Raw genomic sequence first — 12,961 nt, 5'->3', positions numbered from 1 at the left:
ATGTTTGGTTCCCTTAAAAGTGGGTCAAACAAATTACGGCGTGGGGTTCGGGGCCCGCTGAAGGGCCCCGAAAAAATTTGGATTCTAGATGCTCTGTGGTGCGATCTGAGGCAATTTCTGACCACTTTAACCAATGTTTTTTTGAGGAACAGATGGTGGTGTACTCATTGCCTACCTTAATTGCGAAGTTACATACACAAAATTAAAAAAAAATTGGTGGGGGGGGCCATGGCCCCCTTTGGCCCCCCCCCCCGATCCGCCCTTGAGTTTATATTGACTTCATTCTTAAAGGTATTTTAACATTTTCAGAGGAAATATCATTATCATTAAAAGCTATACATGTAAAAGTACTCCAAGTATTAAGTATTCTAATTCCATAAAGGACAATATTTTAACACAAATCTCGCTTATCCTCTAGTGAAACATTTCACAATTTCAATTTCAAATAATTCAACGGTGATTTAAAGTAGTTAGTTTTTACATTCTTCGTATTTCATTGTTCCATTATGTTGTGGTGCATTGGAAAAATATTTTTATTAAGGGAATAAATGTGTGCTTGGAAGGTGTTACACTATGTTTAACACTGGTTGGAGTCCGGAATGCTGATAATTACCCGAGCCGAAGGTGAAAGGCAATTATAGCATACAGACTCCAATCATCATCATCATCATGTCGGCCACAGCCGGGCTCCGATACGATTGCCCCACTCACCCCAGTCCGCCATAAGGGTGGTAAGCTCGCCGGCTGTCTCCACTCCAGTTTTTTTTCTTCAGCAGCCCCACATAGGACATAGCTGGCTTACCCTGCCTCCTCCTGCCATGTTTCGGCTCCCGCGAAACCCACCGGGTGCGCCTTGAGCTCAGGGTGGCGCTGGTAATGCCCCGCCAGCCGCATCCGGCGTGCTGCTATTTTGTCACTCACCCTCGGTCCCCGTAAAGGACAACGTTGGTCACTTTCTCCCGCCAGGATATACCGAGAGCTGACCGCAGCATGGGGGTGTAACAGCCATTGAGTGATTTCTACAGGGAAGGGGTGAGCGACCATGTTTCGCACCCGTAGAGAAGGACTGATTCGACGGTGGCAAGAAACAAGGAGATCTCGACCTCCCAAGACATCGCTGAATTCCAGATCATCCTCAGGGCCTTCCAAGCTTTGGCTTTTCTAATCCTGATGGCGCCCTCTGTCGAATTGACCCAGGACCCGACGCACTTGATGAAGTCTCTGACTTCTTTCAGCGCTCTCCACTGATCTCTATATAAAGACTCATCTAGGCGCTTGCGTCAAGTTGATCTGACATCGCGCACTCTGTAAGTGTTTTCCACTGTTCTCTGTCTGATGCCACGTGCCACGTGCATCGATCCTTGATGTTGACCCCCGTGGTTGTCAGGTCCTTGTTTACTCTCTTCAGCCACGTGGTTCGTTGTCCCCCTTTTGGTAGCTTGGTCTTGCGGATTGCCTCTAGAAGTGCTTGCTTGGCAGGAGCTTCCTCGGGTAGTCTCAGGAGATGGCCTGTCCACATAAAACGTCTTCGGGTAATGGCAGTACTCCAAGGGATCTCGTTGGTTCTCCTGTACAGTTCTTTATTGGTGATCTTCTTGGGCCATTTTATATTAAGGATTGAACGCAAGAGTCTTCTGTGAAATGCATCAATGTTCTCTTCTAGTGACTTAGTCAATGTCCATAGTTCGCTGTTGCATAGGAATACAGATGCTATGAAGGCGCGGAATGTTTTGAGTTTCGTGTTGTTTGAGATTGCATCACTGTTGAAGACATTCCTGAATTTGTTGAAAGATACCATCGAAAGTATTTTCCTCCTGGTAATATCTTGCTCAGTGTCGAGAAAAGATCCCAAGTATTTGCATTTCTTCCAACTGGTGTTGCTTCCGTTTCTACTGATGAGGTGTTTCTCTGTCTTAGACGTGTTTACTGTGAGGTTTCGCTCTTTTAGTACCTCAGGTGCCTTCCTCTCCACAGTTGCTATTGGGTGGATATTGTTACTTGCCCAAGTGATGTCATCAGCATACTGTAATCCCATCTCAAAGTATGCTGGCGGGCAAATGGCGTAGCTGTGGTTCTCGAGTTCCACAGGAAGGGATTGGGACTGTGTCTGCGTGCAATAATTGTGATCCTGAAGAGTGAATGGTGTCTCGGGTGTTTCCGGGTCAAGTTGTCTCAGTGCTTTTGCCAGGTATAGAGTGAAGAGAATGGGACTGAGGCAGTCTCCTTGAGGCACGCCGATGTTGGTTTTGAAGGGCTTACCCAAGATAGTTCCCACTCTGACTTGCAATCGAACGTCTCTAAGCAAGATTGCCAGTAAGTGGAGTTCGTCTTGCTCTAGTATCTCTTTAAGATCCTCAAAGAGAACCACTCTCCTCACCGAGTCAAAAGCCTTTGACATGTCGAGCAGCAGTAGGTGAAGTTCATAGCTATCGGCTGTGATGGCCTTCTCTGCTAAGATCTTTAAGGCAAAGACCTGCTCAGTGGTGCCTCTGCCGTGTCGATAGGCTGCTTGGGAAGCTGGTATGTGGTCGTCTAATCTGTCGGCGATTCTCTTCGTCAAACAAATGGCCATTATTTTCCGGATAAATGTCAGAAGAACGATTGGCCTTATGTTCACTGGGGGTCCCTTTGGTTTGCCTGGCTTAGGAAGAGGAACGAGAATACCTTCTTTGATGTCGTCAGGGTAGATGCCAGTGCTAGCGGTTTCATTCAGAGTTCTGGCAATTTCTTGAGCAATCATCTCGGGTCCATACTTTAGCAACTCGGCACTGAGATTATCTTTTCCAGCACTTTTGCAATTTTTTAGTGATTGGATCGCCTTTTTGACTTCTATCTTGGTGAAGGGCTTGCTCATCATCCGTGGTGGAAATTCTTCAATTATAGCTTCATCATCCAAGTCAAACTTGCTTTGAAACCAGTTTCTGATGATCTGTTCTTGGCCAGCTGTATCGATGACCATGTTACCGCCTTCGTCTGCAACCAAGATCCTATTGGGTTGCCTCTGCTGTATATTTCTGATGGCCTTGAAATACTTTGTAGAGTCATCTTTCTGGTTTTTAATTTCTTCAGCTTTTCTTCTCAGTTCTTGTTCATGTATCTCTTTCTTTGTGTTATGGAGTTTGGTAAGAACGCTATTTCTTTCCTTCCTCAGTTCGTTTCTTTTATCCTTGTTTTGTGTCGCCTGAATGGTTTGAAAGAGACTCTTTTGCTTAGACGACAGTTCAGTGATAACAGGGTGTGTGACTTTAGTAGATTTGCTTATATACCCAAGGGTCTCAGATGCTGGTGACAGGCAGGCTTTCTTGATGTTGTTCCATCGTTTGTTGCTGTCTGTTAAGTCTCTGCCCTCTAGAATTTTCTGACATACAGTGAGTTGATACTTCTGTCGATGCTCGTGATCTTGTAGTTTGGCCAGGTTTATTTTTGTTACTTTGGTATGCCGGGATGCTTTCTTCTTTGGAGACAGCTTGAAAGAAGCCCTGACCAACTTGTGGTCTGATGTTAAACTGCATCCTCCAAAAGATCTTGAGTCTGTGACATCCTTCCTGCATGTGTTAGGTACTATAATGTAGTCAATTTGGTTATAGTACGGGTTGCGTCGATTTGGATTGTTTGTTTCAGGACAGGTCCACGTAGTTCGATGTCTCAAACTGTGCCTAAACGTAGTGTTAGTTAGAAAAAGGTCATATTTTAGACACAGTTCAAGTAGCCTTTCGCCATTACTGTTCAGATGACCTTTTCCAAATTTCCCAATGTTATTTCTGTGAGTTCTCCATGCAGAGCCAGTCTTTGCATTGAAATCTCCAGCTTAAGAGAAGTCTTAAGAGAAGTCTTAACAGTTTCTTCCAAGGCTTCATAAAAGTCGTCTCTTACCTCCGGGTGTTTTTCACTTTTTTGGAAGTGTCGGAGCATATGCATTGATGAGATTAACAGTTGTGTCATCGTTCAAAGCAATAGAAGCCGTTGCTATCCGATTACTTGTAATGTTGATCTTTGCATCGATAAAGACTGGATAGCTAATAAAGAGCCGCACAATGAATGAATTTGACGCCATATTGGTGAGACCGGCTGGTGATCTACAAAGGACAAGTTGCTGTCTTTATAGACAGCATGATTTCTTTTGTAACGTCGCGGTTCACTTGACTTATTTTGACCATCACCACCACTGACCAAGGTTTACTACAGTTTTTGTAACGTCGTGGTTACTTTTAAAATGCTGCAAATCACTTTTTTCGGCGTTTTTTGAAATAATAATCACTACGGAAATGTGTCCCTTTTAGAACATCATAATATGTGTACGTGACCAAAATGCGCGTCAACTGTTGATACAACGCGCGCGTATTTACGCGTAGAACGTTCGTATTATACGCGGCCATCTTCGTGAGACCGGGGGCGAATTGGTCAATATGCAAAGTCTACTGTGTGAATGTTGTATGCATATCCGCTATCCAGTCTTTATGTAGAGATCAGTGGCACTCTCCCCTCACTTTCAGTGATTCATGCCCTTGTACTCTGGTGTGTTGATGCAAACGACCTCGGTCTTCTTAGCGTTCAAGCAAAGACCAACCTTCTGACACTCTGATTCGACCCGGAGAGGTGGTGCTTGCTCCACCTCATTTGACAGCAGTGCGATGTCGTCTGCGAAGTCTATCAGTTTCTGTAACAACAGGGTGACGCCTTGACCGTCTCGGAGTGATAGTAAACCCAAGTTCAGTTTCCCGCGCATCTATGGGCTCCGTGCACAAGTACCCCATCAACGGCCAGAAAAGGAGAGTTGGGGGTGACCTAGACTGGGTCCCGATCCATCAACTGCGTATTTCGAATGTATCCAAAGTTATTGGAGGCGGGGATTAGTCTCGGGGACCATCGCAAGTTGAATTCGAACATATTCGCGAAGACTCGGTGGCTATGAGCTCCGTGCGCTACCAAAAGAGGGCGCCCTTTTACCTAGCAACGACGTCCCATGGGCGGTACAAGTTTCGCTGGTTGACGCGCACCGTTCCTTGTGTGTGACGCGCGTACACCAGGGGATTTGTTCTATGTACACGCAGTGGCCGCGCACCCCCAACTGTACTTCCTTTGCCGGTGAGGGGGTACTTGTGAACGGAGCGGATATCTTTTGCACATTCAGTAGGGTCGTGCCATTGATCTCCATATACACAGACTGTGTATATGGAGATCAATGGGTCGTGCGTACTTCGCGCGCGAACCAGTACAGTACAGTACGCGCACGCTGTGTGTCCCGTCCACAGAGCTCTCAAAAGAGGTAAAAACGCGCCCTCTTTTGTTGGCGCACGGAGCACATAGCTCTGCGTAGAGCGAAGTTAAGGACAATGATAAATATGAAAGGTGCGAGAGTATCTCATTGTAGCACTCCTGCTGTGATATTGAACCAGTCAGTCTTCCCGTCTGCAGTTACCACCTTTTTTCGGGTATTCGCTTAAGTCGACTCTATGGCACGGAGAAGTCGTGGGGGCATGCAATATGCTTTGAGGATCCTGATCATCTTCCCACGATGGACAGAATCAGTGATGTAGTGCCTTGATGCTGGGCCTTGGCCTTAAGGCTGCCTTAAGGCTGGACTTTAGGGCCTTGGCCTTGGCCTCGAGGCTTGAGGGCAAAAGCCTTGGCCTTGGCCTTGGCCTTGAGGGATCACTGCCTTGCAATTTTGAGTCAAGGCTCATCAAGGCCCATAGATTTGTACATTTTCCACATAAATCTGTTTTAAACTTTGCTGAACTACCATTTTAATCGTGTTACCATGGAGGAGGGAAACACCCCATAGATTTGTGTGTTGGGCACACTTCCACTTTTATAGCATCACATTATGTTACCATTGTAGTACATTTGCTGCAATAATTTTCTGTACACTTTATAAGTAAAGCCACACAAAGTTTTAGTGAGCTACTTTTATTTTAACTGATGATCAATCTGATTGGTTGTATATGTCTCCCTGATAAGTGCTAAAGAGTTGCATGTATGTCTGTTTTAGCCATATTATGTTAATATTTCTGACCATGTTGGCCCAGCAAATAAAAAATCTCCAAATCACTTTCTTGGATCCCCCTTTTGTTACACTCAGGAGAATTGTGCGTCAATATAGAAGTAAATCATTATTTTGTTTTAGTTAAACCATATTCATGAAGACTTGAACTTATACTTTAATAGATACAATGCAGTCATAAAACATTGTATGTGAGCATTTTTATTGCAATTTAATACAAGTTGTTCTTCTTAATGAGCGATTCGTGATGATGTGTCATGTGACTATAATTAGTTCTATATTAGCGGTCATTTTATGAAACAGGGCCTTGGCGTTGGCCTTGAGGGTTAAGCCTTAGCCTTAAGGCTTGAGGGTCAACGCCTTGGCCTTGGCATTGGCCTTGAGGGTCAAAGCCTTGGCCTTGGCATTGGCCTTGAGGGTCAAAGCCTTTGCTCCAACACTGGACAGAATCGAAAGCCTTTTTAAAGTCGATGAATGCTAGCACTGCTGAAAGGTTATTCGATTTAACCTCCTCGGTGATTCGTCGCAGTGTCAGTATCTGGGCGACCGTGCACTGCGATTAGCCCGGAATCCATTCTGGTTGTCCCTGAGGTGAGGGTCGATAGCTCCTCTCAAATGGTTCGAAATCATGCGGTTGTACATCTTTGCAACAAATCAAGGAAGGTTGATGCCCCTGTTATGGTATTTGACAGGTTGCCAGATTTCGGGACCGGTGTCACGGTCTCACTTCTCCGGCGTGCTAGCTTCTCCGCAGAGGGAAATTTCGCCTAAACACGCATGCGCAAGTTGCGCAGTAGTGTACATTTCGCCAACTTTATTGTGTGCTGAGTCCTTTGGGGTTTGGGTTGTACGGGTGCACGTGAGATCTTTGGATTTTGTATGTACAAATGTATACGTTACAAGGTACCAGTCGAATCCAGAATTTTCATGGCTCGCGGAACACCTAATACACTGTACACATGTAAAGATGTGAAAGATACACATGGTTGCAAAAAGACAACCACGAACGAGCAAGGAACACAGACCTTTCACAGACTAAGGAGCCATGCACAGACCAAGGAGTTCGTTCTTAATTATTCTTCCATACACACACGTACACACCCACGCTGTTGCACGGACCATGGAATGACCCAAAATGAATACTCCAGTCCTCTCTAAGCTTGACCCACAGGAGGTGTTACATAACACATTCTTGGATAGACTTGGTAGACTCCGTAGCACCGCCCGAGGAAAAGTAAGCACAACGGACACATGAGCATGTATCGTGCTCTTGTAACGTGCACTATAACGTGCTCAATTATCCGCCGCATTCACCCGGAGAATCCAGCACGCCGGAGAAGTGAGACCGTGACACCGGTGTAGCGTGAATATCCGACTCCATGAAATGTGGGCTCATTGGTAGTACTGCGCACGCGTGAGTACGATACTATGCTATTTTTAGGATCGTTTCGGGAGAGTGATACTATGCTATTTTTAGGATCGTTTCGGGGAGAGTGACCTGTCACGTGCGAGGGATCAACCAATAATAGGTAAATAGGGGTCCGATTTTCATAGGAGTCGGATTTTCATGTGACACCGGGACGATGCTTGAGAGTATGATGATCCCGGCTTCTCATTCTTCATGAGAACGTCATTGCACATCTAGAGCACGATGTCATCCAGGTCGCAGTTCTTGAGAACTTCCGGTGGAATGTTGTCTGGACCAGAGCTCTTCCCTTGCTTCAACAAAAAGCTTGGTGTACTCGGCAGAGGTGAAAGGGCCACCAACGATGTTCAAGTCTTCAAGGACCCTGGGAATGTCCATGGGCGTCGCCAGGATTTTTTCCGGGGGGGGGGGCAAAGGAAATTTTCCCCAAAAATGCCTCAACTTTTTCATTATATTCTCAATTTATCATTTTTTCGAACGTGAGCAGGGGAGCATTTCCCCCCCCCCCCCCCCCATCAAATTAACAGCAATATGGCTTCGCACCTGTTTTTCCTTTTATTTTTTTTTTTTTTTTTTTTTTTTTTATTTTCCGGGGGGGGGCAAGTGCCCCCTTGCCCCCCCCCCCCCCCTCCCTCTCGCGACGCCCATGGGAATGTCCTCATCTGGATTATCCACTTCAGGTGTAGTACCAAGCAGGTTACGGAAGTGAGTGAACCAAATTACTAACTGCTCTGCTGGACTTGCTCCGGATACTTGCCCCCATTCGTCATTCCACTCACTGTGATCTCGTTGATGACTTTCCAGGCCTCGCCATACCTTTTGCCGCCGTGCTCTGTCTCGATCCTTTGTACCTTCTCCATCAGCTCCTCCTCGTTCACAGTGTCGTACACCGTGAAGAGCTGCTGCTGTGCCTCTTTCCACGAAGCGGTGTCCTCCGCAGTCGGTGCGTTGTCGAGAGCTTGACGTGATTCAATGACAGCACGTCTTGCCTTCACTACGTCAGGGTGTTGTGACCGCAGGGACCTCCTGACTCGCGGTTTCTGGGGAAGGACCTCCAAGCAGTCTTAAACATAGTGTTTAATACCGGCCATGATGACCTTTGACCCCAGTTTGGTCATGTGACATGTTGGGGCTGGGCTACTGTTGACAAAGGTTGATTGAAATCAGTCAAATATGTAGGATTAATAGACAATGTCAACTATAACGGCCTATAATGAAGAGATATGATGATTTTGTTGAGCTGCTATCCCGCAGCTTGAAAGCGGGAAATCCTGGACAAATTGATAGAAATATGATCCGAATGTTTGGACCCCTGTACATTCTCAATGGGCCGCTTTAGGCTTCCGCCTCACAGACCTCATTTGCATGTTAAGCCTATTTGAATTTTGTTAGTTTGTGACTCACTTTTAGACCACTCTGATTGATGAATGGAATATGTACTTTGACTTATGTCGACTTGGTTTGAGACAATCCCAAGATGAGCTTGGAACCAATGATAACTTGCCTATTGAACTTTCCTTTGTATTATGCATTCTTGTATTATATTATTGATATTTGGTTGACGCACCGTGGCTCGAAGTTACTTCTACTGACAGAAAAGTTATTGACCGAAACGATCATGTCCCTTTTTGTATTGATTGACCGATAACATTGCAAGTGCCATTGTATTTGCCTATTGTCTATCCTGTTTCATTACTGTATTATTCACTTTTGAATCACTCATTATACCCCCATGGAAATAGTCTGATGTTTCTCTGGGTGAAGTTGAACCGCTATACCGATTATCGTATGATGTGCCGATTGCATTTCATGGCTTCAAGATTCGGTCATTATGTTCATGATGAAGTTTTCTTGCATATGCATCCTTTCCTTCCTGAATCCTGTGTATTCTCCGTAAATTCACTTCCCGTTGTTCATGCCAATGTCCAGACGCATTTCTGCCAAGTATATGACGTGCACGGTGCGAGTGTACAAACCACAACCCTCCACCCACAGGCCCCCATTCCCTCGTTTTCGTGGTTTCATCGGAACTCGGATTTGTCGCCTGGACGTGATTTTTGGACTCGGAGCCAACCCCGTGTCAGGCCAGTCAAGTCCACCGAATGTCTTTCAAGTTCTGATGCAAACACCCGTTAACCAGCTAAGCTCATGTAATCAAACTTTGTGTATTTTGTCATAATCTATTTCGTTTAATACATTGCCTATATTTTAATCGCACCAGTGATTAACTCCTGTCTTTTCAAAAACTAAGTTCTGGTGATTGCTTTCGTGCTGAAAATCGCAAGTTTGCATTTTTTTTCTACCTTGTGTACTACAATCCTTGATATGAATCGTATGTCCCAGTTGTACTTAAATATATGCACTATTTTTGATAAGGCCACAAAAAAAGTCTTCGGTTTCTGGTATGGAGCTTGCCCTAAAAGTGGTGCGGCGACGCGGCTTTTTTCCCCCTACTTTTCTTTCTTCAAATGTCGGCTGATGTTGCAGATAATGACGCTTCCATCCCCTTAAAACTATCTTCAGGGTGCAGCTTGAGGTGACCTCAGTAAGGCTATAAGGCTTGAGAATTCTGCACCCACTTACGATCTCGACCGACAGGAACATTCTTCGGGGAGTGTGGATAGTCAAGACATAAATCAGAGAAAACGGTAACGCAGACCATACAGCGACATCAACATAGTGCCTGTGCTGCATCAGGCTGGTCATTAGTCTGCTCCCTTACATATTGCGCTGATTAAAAAGCGTTTACAGGTTCCAGACACACAACCACCGCTTCCACACACACACGTCTGGCTTCCACACACACAATTGCAAAAATACGACACCGTCTGCAAATGGTGCCCGACTATTCTGTGCAAAATATACGGGAGCCCAGAAGGCCACACAAAGCTTATACTCGATCGTAACCCCATCTAAAAAAATACGTTAAAATTGTGTAGCAGCAGGATTTCAGTCGAGCCAGTGAGTGTGGCGGTTTTTGGGACATCATCTTACATTGAAAAAAAAAACTTTTTAATTTTGCCGATGCCCATGGCTACGGCGACGCGCGCGCATACCAGAAACCAACCCTTTTGTTGCCTTATGTATTGGGTTGATTTAAATACAACACATTATATCCCAAGAAAGAGGATCAACTTAACATGATGTCCGTGTATATTTATTTCTGAGCAACATCCTTTATCAACTACTAACCAACTCAGGACCTCGGACAAAACTCGAGAGTATCCGTGACATAAGGATCTACTTTACAACTGTTCTAGTGCAAATGAAGTAAATGTACTAAATGCAGTTGCGCTGTGTCAGTTACCACACATTAAGATCTGTATTTAGGGAACCGCAAGTAAGTAATGCATTCCCCATATCTGTTTTAATTAATGCGTATGTCTATTGGAAAGACATTCCCATTATGCAAGACGCATAAAACAAAAAGGATCATAATTATACAGTGGATAATGACAAAGTCGTGTAGGAAGATATTAAAATTATATTGAGCTGATTCAGACTCATGTTCAATTGCGAGAGTTTTGACAGAAGTTCTACAAAACAAGCCATTGAGCCCGAACGAGGTTTTCAAGGCCAAAGTAATCTCTAAAAAGTCGATAGTCAATTCCAAAAGAAGAACGGAGACAAGGTAAATACCCCCCCCCCCTAAAAATAATTCCCAAATTACGAGGAACTACGGAAGCGTATAGTTATGGCCATCATTTATCAAGTTATTGAGATACTTATCATAAAAACACGAAGCAATGGAGGTGCGTTCGATTAATGGGTCGTCTCGGGTAAGCACCGTGCCGTTCGATAAGCTCTGACGTCATCCTCGGGGCCCTCGCGTTGGGTTAACCACCACGGACTCTGCTATAGTGGAGCGGAGTCAGCGGTGGTAATACGTCACACGCATGCGTTGTTGCTTCAAACGAACAAAATGCACAAATTACAAATGATGGACTATACCTTTAAACTTGATCTTTTCCGCTGTCCGGCCGCCACATATGTGGCGGCCGGACAGCGGAAAAGATCAAGTTTAAAGGTATAGTCCATCATTTGTAATTTGTGCATTTTGTTCGTTTGAAGCAACAAAAGTGTTCAAAATCTAAAGAAGGGTGCTGAACAACTAACCTGATGAAGTTTCAGCTCAGCTTCAGCTGTATATTTCGAGGAGAAAAAAAACATATGTGGCGGCCGGACAGCGGAAAAGATCAAGTTTAAAGGTATAGTCCATCATTTGTAATTTGTGCATTTTGTTCGTTTGAAGCAACAAAAGTGTTCAAAATCTAAAGAAGGGTGCTGAACAACTAACCTGATGAAGTTTCAGCTCAGCTTCAGCTGTATATTTCGAGGAGAAAAAAAACATTCTAGGATCTCAATTTCAAATCAAAAGTTGCTGAATCATGTTTTGAATTGGGCCTGAATTCAGCGTCCGATAAACGTTCTCACTAGCCGATTGCAGCTACGCGACAGCCGCGACTCCAGGGGCGCGTGCTCGTTCCTTACACTAACCCCTGGCTGCGTGCTTAGCCCCTCGCGTGCTTAGCTTTGCACGTAACGTCACGTACGAAAAAAAAATTATGATTCAAAAGTCGCGATGCCTGTATCGATACGATATGGATTATGTCAGCCGCGTTTTTCGCAAAAAAACCCCCTGTATCTGTGGTTGTAAAGGCACGAAAGAGGTACGTACATTTAATACAAATCTTTGCTAATTAACACAACGTCCAAACGTTGTGTTTGAAAGGATTGATTCTTCAAAATCACAACTTTTAACATTTTAAGATGGCGTCGGCACGTAAAACGGATAAACTGCAGCCCTAATTATAATGTACCCTATTTTGGCACATTTAAATTACACAATTCCAGGGGTTACGATCACTGATCTCTATATAAAGACAGGATAGCTAATAAAGAGCCGCACAATGAACGAATTTGACGCCATTTTGGTGAGACCGGCTGGTGATCTACAAAGGACAAGTTGCCATTTTTATAGACAGCATGATTTCTTTTGTAACGTCGCGGTTCACTTGACTTATATTTTGACCACCACCACTGACCAAGGTTAACTACAATTTTTCTAACGTCGTGGTTACTAAAAAGCCGCAAATATAACTTTTTCGGCGTTTTGAAAAAATAAATACTACGGAAATGTGTCCCTTTTAGAACATCATAATATGTGTACGTGACCAAAATGCGCGTCAACTGTTGATACAACGCGCGCGTATTTACGCGTAGAACGTTCGTATTATACGCGGCCATCTTCGTGAGACCGGGGGCGAATTGGTCAATATGCAAAGTCTACTGTGTGAATGTTATATGAATATCCGCTATCCAGTCTTTATATAGAGATCAGTGGTTACGATCGCGCAAGGCATGATGGGAAACAACATGGCGCTACAAGATCGTACCCACGGGGCACGAGGTTGGCTACGCGATGTCGCGCACCGATCCGAAGAATTATAGCAAGGCACGAGCGCGTGTGCGTCGTGTCAACGCTTGCGCGCGCTTCGCCGAATAAAACAAATTTCCAACGGTGCTTCTTA

The sequence above is a fragment of the Patiria miniata genome, unplaced genomic scaffold (genome assembly GCF_015706575.1).
Source record: "Patiria miniata isolate m_02_andy unplaced genomic scaffold, ASM1570657v1 HiC_scaffold_7, whole genome shotgun sequence".
Classification (NCBI taxonomy): domain Eukaryota; kingdom Metazoa; phylum Echinodermata; class Asteroidea; order Valvatida; family Asterinidae; genus Patiria; species Patiria miniata.
Note: the sequence above shows the minus strand (reverse complement) of the source record.